This window comes from Carettochelys insculpta, chromosome 13, assembly GCF_033958435.1.
Source record: "Carettochelys insculpta isolate YL-2023 chromosome 13, ASM3395843v1, whole genome shotgun sequence".
Lineage (NCBI taxonomy): Eukaryota > Metazoa > Chordata > Testudines > Carettochelyidae > Carettochelys > Carettochelys insculpta.
Genome location: NC_134149.1, coordinates 25,565,158 through 25,578,355, shown reverse-complemented (window position 1 = coordinate 25,578,355; position 13,198 = coordinate 25,565,158).

The window sequence follows — 13,198 nt, the reverse complement described above, 5'->3', positions numbered from 1 at the left end:
TATGGATGCAAAGTCTCCTTAGACGAGATCTACACCTAGTGGCTACAGTGGGGTATGAGACTTGTCCCCATCTGAACATGAGCGGCATCTAATAACATCCAGCCCAGCTGCAGCAGGCTTGAGCTGCAAAAGCTGGATTTGGATTACAGTCCTTTTCTTCTCCTCAAAGTTTGGATTTCTTGTGGGTAAGGGAAAGACTTGGGAACCAAGAGGCCCGGCTTCTGCTCCTAGCTCTGCCATGTTCTCCCTGTGCCACCCCAACTCTCTGGATCTCATGGTAACCCACAGGTAAAGTTGAGATACTAATATTGGCAGAGACAGCATGAATAAAGAACAGGAGGGACTTTGTGACGGCACATGATAAAGATGGGTAACTAAATTCTGAGTGATCTAAGCAACCCAGAGCAGACAAACACCTCCCTCCACATCATTGACTTCCCATCCCTTTTTAAAATGCCGGTCAACAACAATCGACTTTGTGATGCCTGCCACCAGCGAGCAGTCAAGCAATTAACTCCCCTGCTGGTACAAACCGTTCCCGCTTCCGCTTGTCTCCTTTCTGCCTCTCTTCTCACCTTACCTGCTGCATGTGAGGGATGCTTGTGACTGTCCCTAGGGCAGCAAATCAGAGCATGCAGAATGGAAGGGAATATAATGCGAGTAAGGTAAACCAATTGCTGTTTCCAAACTCCTAGTCATAAAAACCTAGTGAATAAAAATGTTGTTTTTAATGATAAAAAATACCTTAACAGTGTTTCTTTTCAGGTTTTATTTTGCTATTTAAAAGTACAAAAGGGAACTGACTTCTGAGCCCTTGTAGAGCAAACATGACTTTCACTTTATAAAGTATAAATAACCCAGCTCTGTCATTCATGCCAAGCCAGTGGAATCTCTTAAGTTTTGTCTCAGATGTGATTTGTCAGAAGCAGACAGATACAACATAACTTATGAAACACAGAATGTCCTGACTGCTAGCATAGATTCAGCTCTGGAAAGACTGCACCATGAGAAAAGGAGATACATAGTGGTGGTACAGCTGCCATGATTAGAAAGCAGCACTTGGCTCCTTGTTGCAGCTAGTTGAAGGGCTAAAAAGAGGACTGGTGAGTGTTTTGGAGGATAAAATCGGGGAGGTAGAATTGCTGGTCTTCCTGTGGTCTTAGTGTGTATTTTCCATGAATGTTCAGCCACCTCGCACATGGGAAAATGTTCAAAGGTTCTAAAGTTTCCTTCATTTTACCATCAATCATTATTCATCTAAATATTCACACCAGGAAGTGCACCACAGGCTGTTCACTCTTAGGTACCTACAGTTAAAATGTTTTGGCCCTCCAACTGGGGAGCAGAAACAATATTATGCGATCAATCACGCACATACATTCAGACACAAGAGAGAGAGGTATGTACAAGAACCTGAACAGAACATCTGTCAGGAGCAACAATCATGATTAATTGGTCTGAAGCTTGGGTTCTCCAAACGGGCTTCCCTTTTCACAACCATTTCTGTCATGAAACCCAGGGTGATTTCTCTTGCTGTGCTTCCAGCAACATAGGCTGAATGTCAGGATCTAGGACTGTGACTGTTAAAGAACCCATAAGTGGAAACAGCAACGAAGGGTCCTGTGGCACCTTATAGATTAACAGAAAAGTTTTGAGAATGAGCTTTCGTGAGCACAGACTCACTTCATCAGATGCTGGAAACATAAATGGAAACATAAATTCCTGAGCTACTCACTAGCAAGATCACAAGTATTTAATGGCAAGGACCAAACATCCAGAACATGGACCAGGAAGTGCTCTCAAGATAATGGGAAGACTCTTAACTGAACATTACAATGGTACATACACATAAGAAATGTAGGAATCACCGCCTGGGATCAGACCAGAGGTCCACCTAGGTCAGGCACCACCAGATGCTTCCAAAGAAGTTATCAGAAACACCGTCATGAAGGACTACAGAAAGTCCTAAGGGAATGTTTCTTTCTAACCCCAGAGGTTAGCTGTTGGCTCATGCCCTAAAGCAGGGGATTCATATGTCTGATGTGTTTAATCCTGTCTCAAATCACTGTGGATGTTCTCAGTATCTGTATTACCATCCAATCCCTATTGATATAACACTAGGCAGTGGAATGGTATATGCACACCCTGTGTGTTTCTTAACATTGCCTATGAAAATGAAGGACTAAACCCCCTGGAAAGAAACAGCTTTTAATGCAATAGGTGCAAGTTGCATTCACCCAGCTCAACTGATGCCCCTCACTCCTGATTTCCAGCGCTTTGTGCTAGTCCAGGCCAGGACTCCTTACAGGGTTCTGCCAGCACAGCTCTCTATTGGCTTGCCACCATCTTGCTATTCTAGTCCTGTGCTTCATTGCAAGCTCCGACGGTGCACCCAAACCATAGCTCTTCATTGACATCTTGTGAAAAGATGACCCAGGCTGCAGAACTGTGAAACAGATATAGCGCATGCCAAGAACCCACCAAATTCCTTGTTACATGTGACCAAAATTAAGAAGTGAACCCAGGCCTCTGCAGGAGAAAACTGCGGTCATAAGCAATGCAGCAGCTCGCCACTCCTTGACCCTTTGCTGTGATTTCCTTGCTGTTGCAGCCAGCATGTGGCATTAGAGTGTATAACACAGACCTGTTAAGATCTTCCATTATTAATATTCTAGGGTTCCGGCCAAACACCATGCAGAGATTTAAAACAAAACAATGGCATGTGCCACAAGAAGCAGCCCAGGGAACACTCTGTGCTGCTAAGCGAGGTGAACGAGAGCCACTGCGAGGCAGAAAAGCTGCCACTGTATTTTGACCTCAGCTAGAAGCATTGTCTCCATAGCTCAAAGGATTTAACTCCCTACACCCTCAGCCTTACAGGGGGGGTGGGGTGGGGTGGGGTGTGACAGCGCCCCCTGCAGGAAGAGATTGGAAAAATTATCTCCAAGAGATTCCTAGGCTGAGTGGGAGCTTGGGGATTTTGCTGCTGAGTGAAGATGCTGTTAGCAGCCCTTCCTCATTGGGTAGCACTGATGGACAGAGGTGTTATTAATGGGGCTGAGATGCCAGTGCAGGCAGCTGAAGACTCCAGAGGCTGCCTGTGTATGGTCCAAAGCCCAGATGTCCTGGCAGTGTGAATAGGCACCTGCTGGTTTAAAGGGACAGAAATAGACTTTTTGTGGGAGACAAAGAAACCAAATGGCACCTATGTGCCAGGGAATGCCCCCTGCAGATGTTGCACATGCACAGAACTCCTAAGGCTCTCTGCAGGTGCAAAAGGTGTTGGGTTAAATAGCTCCTATCTCTCCTGCAGCACACAGGTTAGGAAAGCTAGGCATCCTCTTCAGAGGCTGGCCTAGCATGTGTGGCCTCACCTTGAGGATGCTGGTGGTTTTGATATGTGTGAAGTGTCCTAGCAAAATGAAGATGTTAGCTCTCCCATGAAGAAAGAAAGCAGGGAGGGGTGGGACAGAAGCAGGTAGTGAGAAGGCCAGCCCCCTGTGCATTTCAATAGAAAACCATCATGTTTTTTCCAGGCCCTGTTTTCCATTTCAAATCAGCCCTGACACTTGTGCTAAGTTCATTTAATATGTTGGGTTTCTTCATTAAAGCTCATTCATCGCAAGTGTCACAGCCAATTTCAGAGGAAAATAACATTGGAAGGAGAAGGAACACCCGGCGCAATACCCCTCTGCCTGCTCTTGTCAGAAGCAGAGAAACTTGGCACAAGGACACACTGCAAGGGCCCTCCCCACTTGAGCTCCTCCTGTGTGACATGAGTTTGCTGGCCTCAGTGCAAGAATGAACTTAAGAGATTGGGAATCTGCACTGCCATCTTTCCACATTAGAGGTGTAGGACTTACTTGTGGCCTTCAGTCACAGCTCTGCCCACAGGGTGTTGCACCCCAGGGACAGGCAAATCTCTGGGGATGCCTCCTGTAGAAGCTGCTGGACCACCCTTGGAGACCATACTTTCCCACCTGTGGCCATCCAGCTCAGCTGGTCATTCTAGAGGGTGTAATCTTATGACCTTGTCATTCTGCATTCCATCTATAGAGGTCAGCGACAGAGGGATTCCCTGTACACAGGGATTCACATTGTGCCTGGCCTGGGAGGAGAGACATGGAAGATAGACATCTTGTGTGTTCATCACACCTTGCGCAACCTACACACAAGCTGTCCGAAGGGAGCAGGCTGTCCTAGCATACTATGTTCCCATAGGGCCATCCTCGCGTCAGTCATAATTCCAGCACATACCTGAGTGGCGAATTCTGCTATGCTGGTCTGAAGAACCCTTCTCCTGAGTCCTGCTCAGACCCTACAAGTGAAGGGGGCTCCCCAAAGAGGGTTCCTAGGAATGCCAGCCTGCCAGGCCCACTTCCTCAGGCCCATCAGAGCAGACTGTTAGTGAGAGCTGCAGGGGATTCCAGCCCACAGGAGCCCCCATCTGGCTCTGCTCATGTAGACATCACAGGGAATTCCATGCTCCACGAGAGCTGCTTTTGATGGTCCTAAAACACCTTACAGCAATGCTGTACATTTTTGAGCACCCTCTCCAAGCACACCAGCTGTTAACTGTCCCTGCAGACATCCAGACGAGTCTGTGGTAGCACACTCTCATAACAGATAATGGACTGAGAGAGCTAGGGGAGAAAGAGAAAGAGAAAGAAGAGGGGACCAGAGACAGTGAGGGAAGAAAGAAAGATTAACAGCAGGGAAGGTAAAATATAAATCATGAGAGAAGACCCAATCTGAAAAAAAAAAAAAGAAATGTCTGGAAGAAAGAACAAAATAACCAGAAGCCTTTATAAAGGATGAAACATGACAGAAACATTAGCCTGAAGGGGATACAGATGCTGAACATAACTAACGAAAAGCTGCACTGAGAGATAGAAGAGAAAGTGCAGATTAGGAAGAGAAAAAATAGAAGGGGGAATCCCAAGGGATTCCTAGCAGGTGATTTTTGTTGATGTTATTTCAGTGACTATTTTCTTTCTCACTTTGAGCCTATGATTTAACAGTGCTCAGCTCGCTTCTGTAAATTCTCCAGCTTAGGTCCAGAGAAGGAGGTGACACACCCAGTCCACCCCACACCCCCCGCCAGAGAGAAGAAGGATGGGCCAGTGGTTAAGACACTAGCCTAAAATCTGCTTAATTCCTTGCTTCTTTTGTGCCACAGACTTCTTTTGTGCCCTTGGGCAAGCTACTTAGCTACTCTGTGCATTGGTGGAATAATAGCATTAGCTTTCCTCACCAGGCTGTTATGAGAACATATACATTAGGGTTTGTGGGATGCTCAGATACTACAGTGATGGGCATCAGAGCAACCTGAGAAATGTTCTAAAGAGGGAAGCACATGTGTAGTATTGGTGACAGGGTGAGGTCTCCTATATGTTAGCATCCACAAGCCCACTAGTTGACCTACCTTTGCAAAACCTGTCCCTTTGGATGCTTCAGTAGTATGACAGGGAATGGCAGAGATATGCCCATAAATAAACGTACGGCTTTGAAACCAAAGCCGTCCAGCTAGCTAGGCACATGTTTGGCGCCCAGGCACTCCAGCCACTGGCTACATGCCATAATCTCATTCTCACCGGTTGCTTTTGTTCTTCATCTTTCTCAAGCCAGCCCTTCTCCCTGGGCCCTGTGGTAAATGGCATTTAACTTTAAGAGGTTTTACAAGGCTTTGAACCCTGAGGCTAAGACTGTAATGAAAGGCTCCGGGGGACAGTCACTAGCCGGAATGGCTGGAACTCACATGACTGCCGATCACTATTGTTTAGCCTGAAATCATTTCTCACTAGCTTTAGCGCTGGAGGGCAATATACTATGCAGAATGGGATGATGCTGGGAGAGTCCCACAGAGAGCTCTCAGGTGGTGCCCCAGAGGCTGGGGTCCCCAGAAGCTCGTCAGTTGTATTTCATTGCTATTTTTTTCATTCTGAGGTCAGTCCAGAATGCCCCTTCCACACTTGCTCACTCAGGGACTTCACTAGTATTTATGAAGTCAATAGGCAACCTCCTAATTGGCTTCCATAATGAAAACATAATTGTTTCTGCTGTTAAAACTTAGTGACTTTCCAATGCAAATGGCAGGTTCCTGGAGAAGTGTAATAAATCATGGAGGAGTGCAGCATTCAGGGAGTTTATTTGTCCCGCCTCTTAGGAAATAAACACATTATCCCATCGCCCAGGGCACGGGGGGTTATGGAAGAAGAGCAAAGAAGGATAAGTCATTTATTTCCACTGTATTGTAAGGGAGGGAGGCAAAGATTGTGGTTTAGGGCAAGTTCACTCTCTTGTGGTCTTATTCAGTCATACTCTACACCCACCATTCTGTCTAAACACACACTTGCTAACTCAGCCCATGTCTATAGTGTTCCTTATGGCAGAAAAACTTCTGTCACCCAAGGGTGCTGAGATAGCACATCTCCGAGCAAGACACATTTTGCTAACATACGAGCCTGTGCACTCAGCACTCTGTTGATAGGAGCTACTCTTTTGCCAACACATCTTCTGCTTCTCTTTGAGCTGGTTTGTTATGTCAGTGAGGGAGCTCGCACCAGTTAATATATCATGATGACACACACGCTCTTACAATAGCTCAGCCCTTAGTGTAGAGAGGGCCGCAGATGGAAGTTCACCCCCACACCTATACACACAACTCACTGTACACACACACACACCTGTGCACAGACACTCAGATAAACTCCTGCTGCAATCTCACCACACAACACCTGTGTAAATGCATGCTCATGCATGTGCTCACAGGTGCACACACCCATGCTAACTTAAAGCCCTAGTTCAGATACACACACCCCACAACCATCACCTGACATGTGCATGTCTACACAAGCCCCTCTCACAAAGCATCCAGGCCCACCCACAAACACACCTCTTGATAGCGTTAGTATGATGGTGGGAAAACAAGTTCTGTTTCAAATTGTGGTGTGCCAGCCATTGGTGGGAAGTTGGGGATGGAACAAGATGAGGCTTTGGATCATTCCCATTTGGCAATGCCTAAATCGTACCCTGAGAGCCATCGTTCGCGGCAGAAAGGAAGCAGCTCCATCAGTCCCTACCAGAGCCTGTCCTCCCATATCTGATATGTCCTCTCTTGACTGCACATAGCCAGAGTTTGCAAAGGGACACAGTGCAACTAATGGATCTTTTCCCTCTCTAGTATTAGCCCATAACCAGGAGGCCATGTTTTTCTCCCCGCTCACGGTGCCTGCTCCTCAACAGGGAGGAAGGGTTCATATTACAGCAGCTTCCAGAGGCCCCAGCTTGTGGACCTATTGTAGTGGGAAGCAAAGACTCACAGAGACCGAGAGACAGATGGTCGGTCCCTGCTCCTAAGGACTTCCACGCGAAAGCAGCTATCCTGGCAAGTCATGTGCTCCGCAATATCTCACAGGGCTTACTGTTCAGAACATGTATATGGATGGGCAAGATCGGTCTAATTTAAGACAAATGGGTATACGGCATGCGGATGGGATAAGGAAGGGACGGGAAAGGTGACGATGCCTTTGAGTGTGTAACTGGGAGGTCCTCAATTGTTTTCCATTATTGCTGCTTTGCTCACTCCAAGCTGTAAAGAAATGAACCATGGAGTCAATCCCAGCACTCGTCTGTGTGGCTATGTGTCCCCATCTCCCCAGTGCCATCAGCATCATCTCCCTGCCAGGACAGGATCCCCCACCGCACTACCCCACATCACCAGGAGAGCCAGCTCTATGTCAAAGGCTGACCCAAGCATGCGGGATTCATGCAGAGATGACATTCCAAAGACATAGGCCCTGCAGTAATATTTTTAGAGTGGGGGAAGAGAAATAAAAGAAACCTGCCTCTATAAATCACTGACACTAGCCCAGCATGAAAGGGCCGGTGTCTTCAGACACAAATAAGCAAAAGGTTGGCGTGACGAAGGTATTTGCAGGCCCAGCTGTTAGAATCTGGAAATACACATCAGGTGTCCCTGCCATGGTGTTGTTAGCTTTCCTGTGCTTAATTGCACAGAGATAAACTTGGGGTTGGGGGAGAAACCATGTAGATTATTGTCAGCTCTGACACCACCACTCACTGTTTTTTCTGTTAAACCAGGAACACAAAGGAAATTCATGGCATTTCTGCAGCTAATACAGCAGGAAGTGTCGGTGGGTTTGAAAAGGGAGATGGAATTAGTGGGATCATCCAGACAGTGGGATTTGACTGGAGGGCGTGGGGTGGAGGGCGGGGAGAGAGAGTGCAAGAGGCTGAGGGGAGCTGATAGGTGTAAAATGATAGTTTGATGCATCAGTGGGAGAGAAAAAAAAGAAACTTCAATAAAACAAATTGAATTTAAATCCTTCAGGAAAGCTGGTTCCCAGCAAATAAGTGCAGGGAACGGCCAGTTTACATTACACTTGTATGACCATATGGTTTCTCATGTGCAGTTGGTGAAAGGGCAGTGGTGTGGAGTGGGAAAATGAGGCTGAGGGATGTGTGGTGTAGAGCAGTGAGCAGGGAACAGACATGCTTCTCTTTCTCTTTCTCTCACACACATCCCCCTCTCAGACACATTTCCTTTCTCTCTCAGCTCCACATGGCTCCCCACCCACCCCCCTTACAGACCACTTGCCCCTATAGCAGACTCACACACCTCTCTGAGGCCCATCCTTTCCCCTCCGGCTCCCATCATACGCTGCAGCTTCCCAGAGAACAAGAGAGGCCCATGCAGGTTCCTGTAACTCAGCTGAGTCCCCACCCCACCCCCTGCTTCCCAGCCTCTGCACTGTGCCTGGTTCATTGGGCTCCCCAGATCAGTTTGCAGACAGGCTCCAGCCTCCTCTCAGCCCACCCTCAGCCTGATTTGCTTGGCTTTAATGAAGCAAATCACGTTCCTCAGGAATAAAGCCTGAAAAGGCAAAGCAAATGTTTGGGAGAGACCATTGGGCCACAGTGCTGGGCACTGTGAGGCTGGAATTCAAGTCTATCCCAGCACTGGAGTACGAGCCTCATGCCCGGCAAGGTGAAGGCCTGGATTTTGCTCTGAGGCCCGTCCTTTGGCAGATGGCAAAGCCCTGCACTGGGCTTAGTCCGAGAGAGTGTGGAAGGAACAGGGCAGATCAGGATCCATTGTTGATTTCTTCTACATTTCTGTGGGGGTGCAGGGTCTTAGCTACACCCTCATAAGCTCAGCTAATGGATTTAGACCTGGTCCCCGACAAAGTACGTGGTGGCCAATATACTTCACTGCGTACCTCCAGCACTGCCTGCTACTCAGCCTTGGGCTGGGCAGAAATCGGCCGCTGATCATGCCAAACCGTGTGATGAGCCTGTGAGGCCAGGGGACTAAAAGGAAAAGTCACGGAGCTCGTTGTCACTTGTAATGAACAGGATTTGCTGTCAGGGCTCCGGAGAGGTGAAAGCCTGGTGCATTAACTCCATTATTGCCAAGTTAACTACCCATATCATTACAGATACCATCAGCCACAAAGACTAAAAATAGCCCAAAGCAATTGTCAGGAAGGGTGTAGAATGGGGATAAATACATCAAATTCATGGCTCAGCTCTCTGTCATGCTTAGGCAGCTTCTCCAGCAAGTGCCTGGGAGAGAGAAGTAATCACCTATGCACTTTGCAAAGAGGTGTTGGTGGTCCCCATACCCTGCGTAGACATGGGTGTGTTTGGACGAGACCGACCTGGGCAGGTTAGTACTTTATGTGGGTAGTCAAGGAGGACAAATTATCTGTGGAGCAGTGAACGTATCTAAATGCACCACCGGGCTGCAGTGCTGGGCACTGTGAGGCTGGAATTCAAGTCAGTGCCAGCACTGGGGTACAAGCCTCAGTCCCAGCAAGGCAGCAGCCTGGGTTTTGCTCCAAGGTAAGTCCCATCCGCCTCCTGCACTGTGTCGCACAACCTGCCAAATTCCTTCAGATGGATAATTTTATTAAATCCCTTCCAGATCTGGGCTTGGTTGTTTCTTTGAGCTGCTCTGGGGGGCAGGAGGAGGAGACTGTTGTGTAAATCCTTTGATGGGCTGAGGTAAAAACCTGAGTGTGGAGTTCCCTGGGTGAGAGTTGGTTTTTTCAAGACTGCATCAGTTTACTGCATTTTAATACCTCACAAGCCTGATCCTTATGTTGGAGCAAACAGCTCAAGACATAGAAGGTTTCTTCGGGGGTGGGAAGAGAAAAACAAACTAACTAAAGCTATTCCAACTTTTATAGTTCTTTGCGTGTTCCTGCATATATACTGGGAGAGCCCAGGCCTGGAATGCCAGGGAGCTCTGTGATTCAGGAATGATGGGCTTCGGAAGAGCTGTGGGGCGAGCCTGAAACCTGTAGATAATATGGTGATGGATGACTTTCTAAAAGTTGGATAGACATAGGATGGGCAGCCTAGCAGGGGTGCTGCAGAGCAGGATTTAGGAGCATGGGCATAGTTGGGCAGGGAGTCCCGGACCATGGCAGTGATATTGGAATCATGAAAACATTTGCTCTTCCTTTTTATTTCATATGAACATCCTGGGGGTCAGGCCAGGCTGGAATCAGAAACGCTTGTGATATTTCTGACCACTCTCAAGCTAGGAGCTCTGAAACCAGAAATCTCGCAAGGGGAGCCCGTTCTCACGAGTCCCAGCCTAGTTTGCTGACCCGTGGCATTCAGATTGTCAGGAGAAGCACTCTAACTTTGGGGTGTCCATTCAAACCCAAAGGACCCTGCAATCCTTTGAAAGCTGGCCAAACAGCAGCATGTGAGTAACATCCCATGTGTGATATACAGCACGATGCATGCATTCCTTCTATCCCTCCACTTCAGCCAGGCTGGGTCTTACAATGCGATCTTCTGGATTGTAGTGGCATGAAGGGAAATCTGGAAGCTATTGTGCTGGTGCGTTTCTCAAATGGGAATGCCATGCCCAGTTCATTTCCTTTTAGGAAATACAACCCCGGGGGATAATTAGAGCTTCTTTGCGTACACAATCCCATATTGTTTATCCAACACAAATTAAAAAATGTGGTCCTTGAGAACACAGAGCTGGGGAGATAAAGGAATGATCAGCTCCCAGACGGCTTTCATTACTGGCCCGACACACCGGGCCTGCCCTGAAATGGCTTTTGTGTTTTAATATAACAATGACAGGCAGGACAGGGTGATGTGTGTGTGTTGGATGGATATTTTTTTTTTAAATAAAAATATCCTGTCTAAGAGACTGTGAAAACGTCAGCAATGCTGTTATTAAAGAGGAGCACTGAAGATTCAGGCAGTATCAGAGGAAATTCTGCTCCACTCCACATCTCTCTGACCCTCTCTTTTTGTGTCTGTCAGCTCAGGAACTCTGCTCATAAACACCCACCAGCCCTGTGAAATACTCTAAAATACTTCAGTAAATGCTGGTACTGACATAACAAGCTGTCTAGCTTGCACGTGTGTCACTGTCCTTTAGTGCCTAGAATTAGAATTTTTCTGCTGTGTTTCATAGTCCCTTTACTGCCATTAATTAGCAATAATTTTCCAGTCACTCAGGAGAAGTGGTTTGCAGTCTGGGAACATGAGAATCTGAGTTCTATCCCTGCAGCTGCTGGTAAATTGTAGTGGTCAGCGTTTTATGGAACCACACGTTGAACATCTCCAGTCCAGAACTCTCTTGTCAGGCAACATCCGTAATCTGGCATGATATTAGTTTGCAGGGTGACTACTTATTATGGGTGTGGCCAAGTTTCCCATGATCCCATAAAGCTTGTTTACAGTCCCCAGCCCTGGATCTCAGTGTTGTGTGCTGCTACTTAGTTCTAACTTACCCCTAAATATCTTGTAAGAGCCCTGTAAGCAGTGGGCAGTGTTGGTAATGCTGCCAGACTATATTGACCTCCCATGATTCGGAACATTTTCTCGTCCGGAACCAGTCAGGTCCCATGTGTGCCTGAATTTTAATTCCAATTGTCACACTGTGGTCCTCAAAAGAAAAGAAATGCTGCCCTCCTGGACCTCATATGAAAACCTTTTTACAAGCAACCATAACTAAGAAAAAGTTCATTTCAACAGCTGTTTGCCTGGGAGAGGGGTGAGCTGTAACAATGAAGCAGTTAACAAGCTACCCCAGAGCTAGAGCAGGGCCAGGCTGGCCCATGTGCCTACAACACAGCAGAGAAGCTGCTCCCCAGACCTGATCTCAGCTTCTGGGAGGGAATCCTAGTGGCTCTTTCTCTTGCCTCAGGATTTGTTTCCTGTCCCTGTAGTAGTTACCCTGATGCAGACCCCTTTCTCTTCTGGATGAACTGAGTATCGGCCAACGAGACAAGCTCAGGGCCCAGCATGAAGCCTACAAGGTTAAGAGGTCTCCTGGAATGACTGGCTGCCTCAGCCCATCTGCTCTGCCATAAAACAATGGCTGATATAATGAAGGAAAAGCTCTTGGAGCACGTGGCGAAAGTGCACACAGAGGCCCACACTGGGATCCAACAAACAGCTCCCCTGGGACACATACCCTGGGCCTGAATTCTGATGAGTCCGATGAGGGCAAGGGTTTGGATGCAATGCAGGGGCCCTGTGAGGAGTCTACAGGCCCTCCTTTCCCTCCCGCCCCCTGCCTTTGGCACCACCCCTGGCCCTAACTCAGGAATAAATGGCAGCAGTGGCCCTTTTCTAGTCACTCCCCCGGGTCCAAGCCAGAGCTTGATATGAGCAGCTCTGTCTGTTTTGTTAAGCTGCACGGAGAGTTCCCATCTCAGTTTGCACCACTTAGCATCTCTCTTCAGAGCCCTGGCTGCTGCCCTGGCAGGGAAGAATTCAGTGTGGATTTTCCAGTGTGGCTTCTGCGGCCTGGAAACGTACTTCAGAAGCTACTGAAATCCTTCTTCTTCTTGCTCTTTCATCCTTTGAATGTGACTTAACACACCTCCATGGGCTTCGGGCTCCAATGACATCACCTTTGAAAGGCCTGCCTGCTGTTTCCCACAGCTAAAGGAAAAAAAGTCACCCCGAGCATGTCTGTGTTATCCAGAGATGGAAAAAGTACTCCAATAAGTACTTAAGTAAAAGTACAGCTGCTCTGGGGGGGATGTACTTAAGTACAAGTTACCAGTATCCCTACGGAAAACTACCTGAGTGAAATGTGCATGTGTCACATCTTCATTATATGTAAGCATCCAGAAGTGAAAGCAGCTGCGCTTTTACTCAAGTAACTTTTTGGGTACCTCTTCCACCTCTG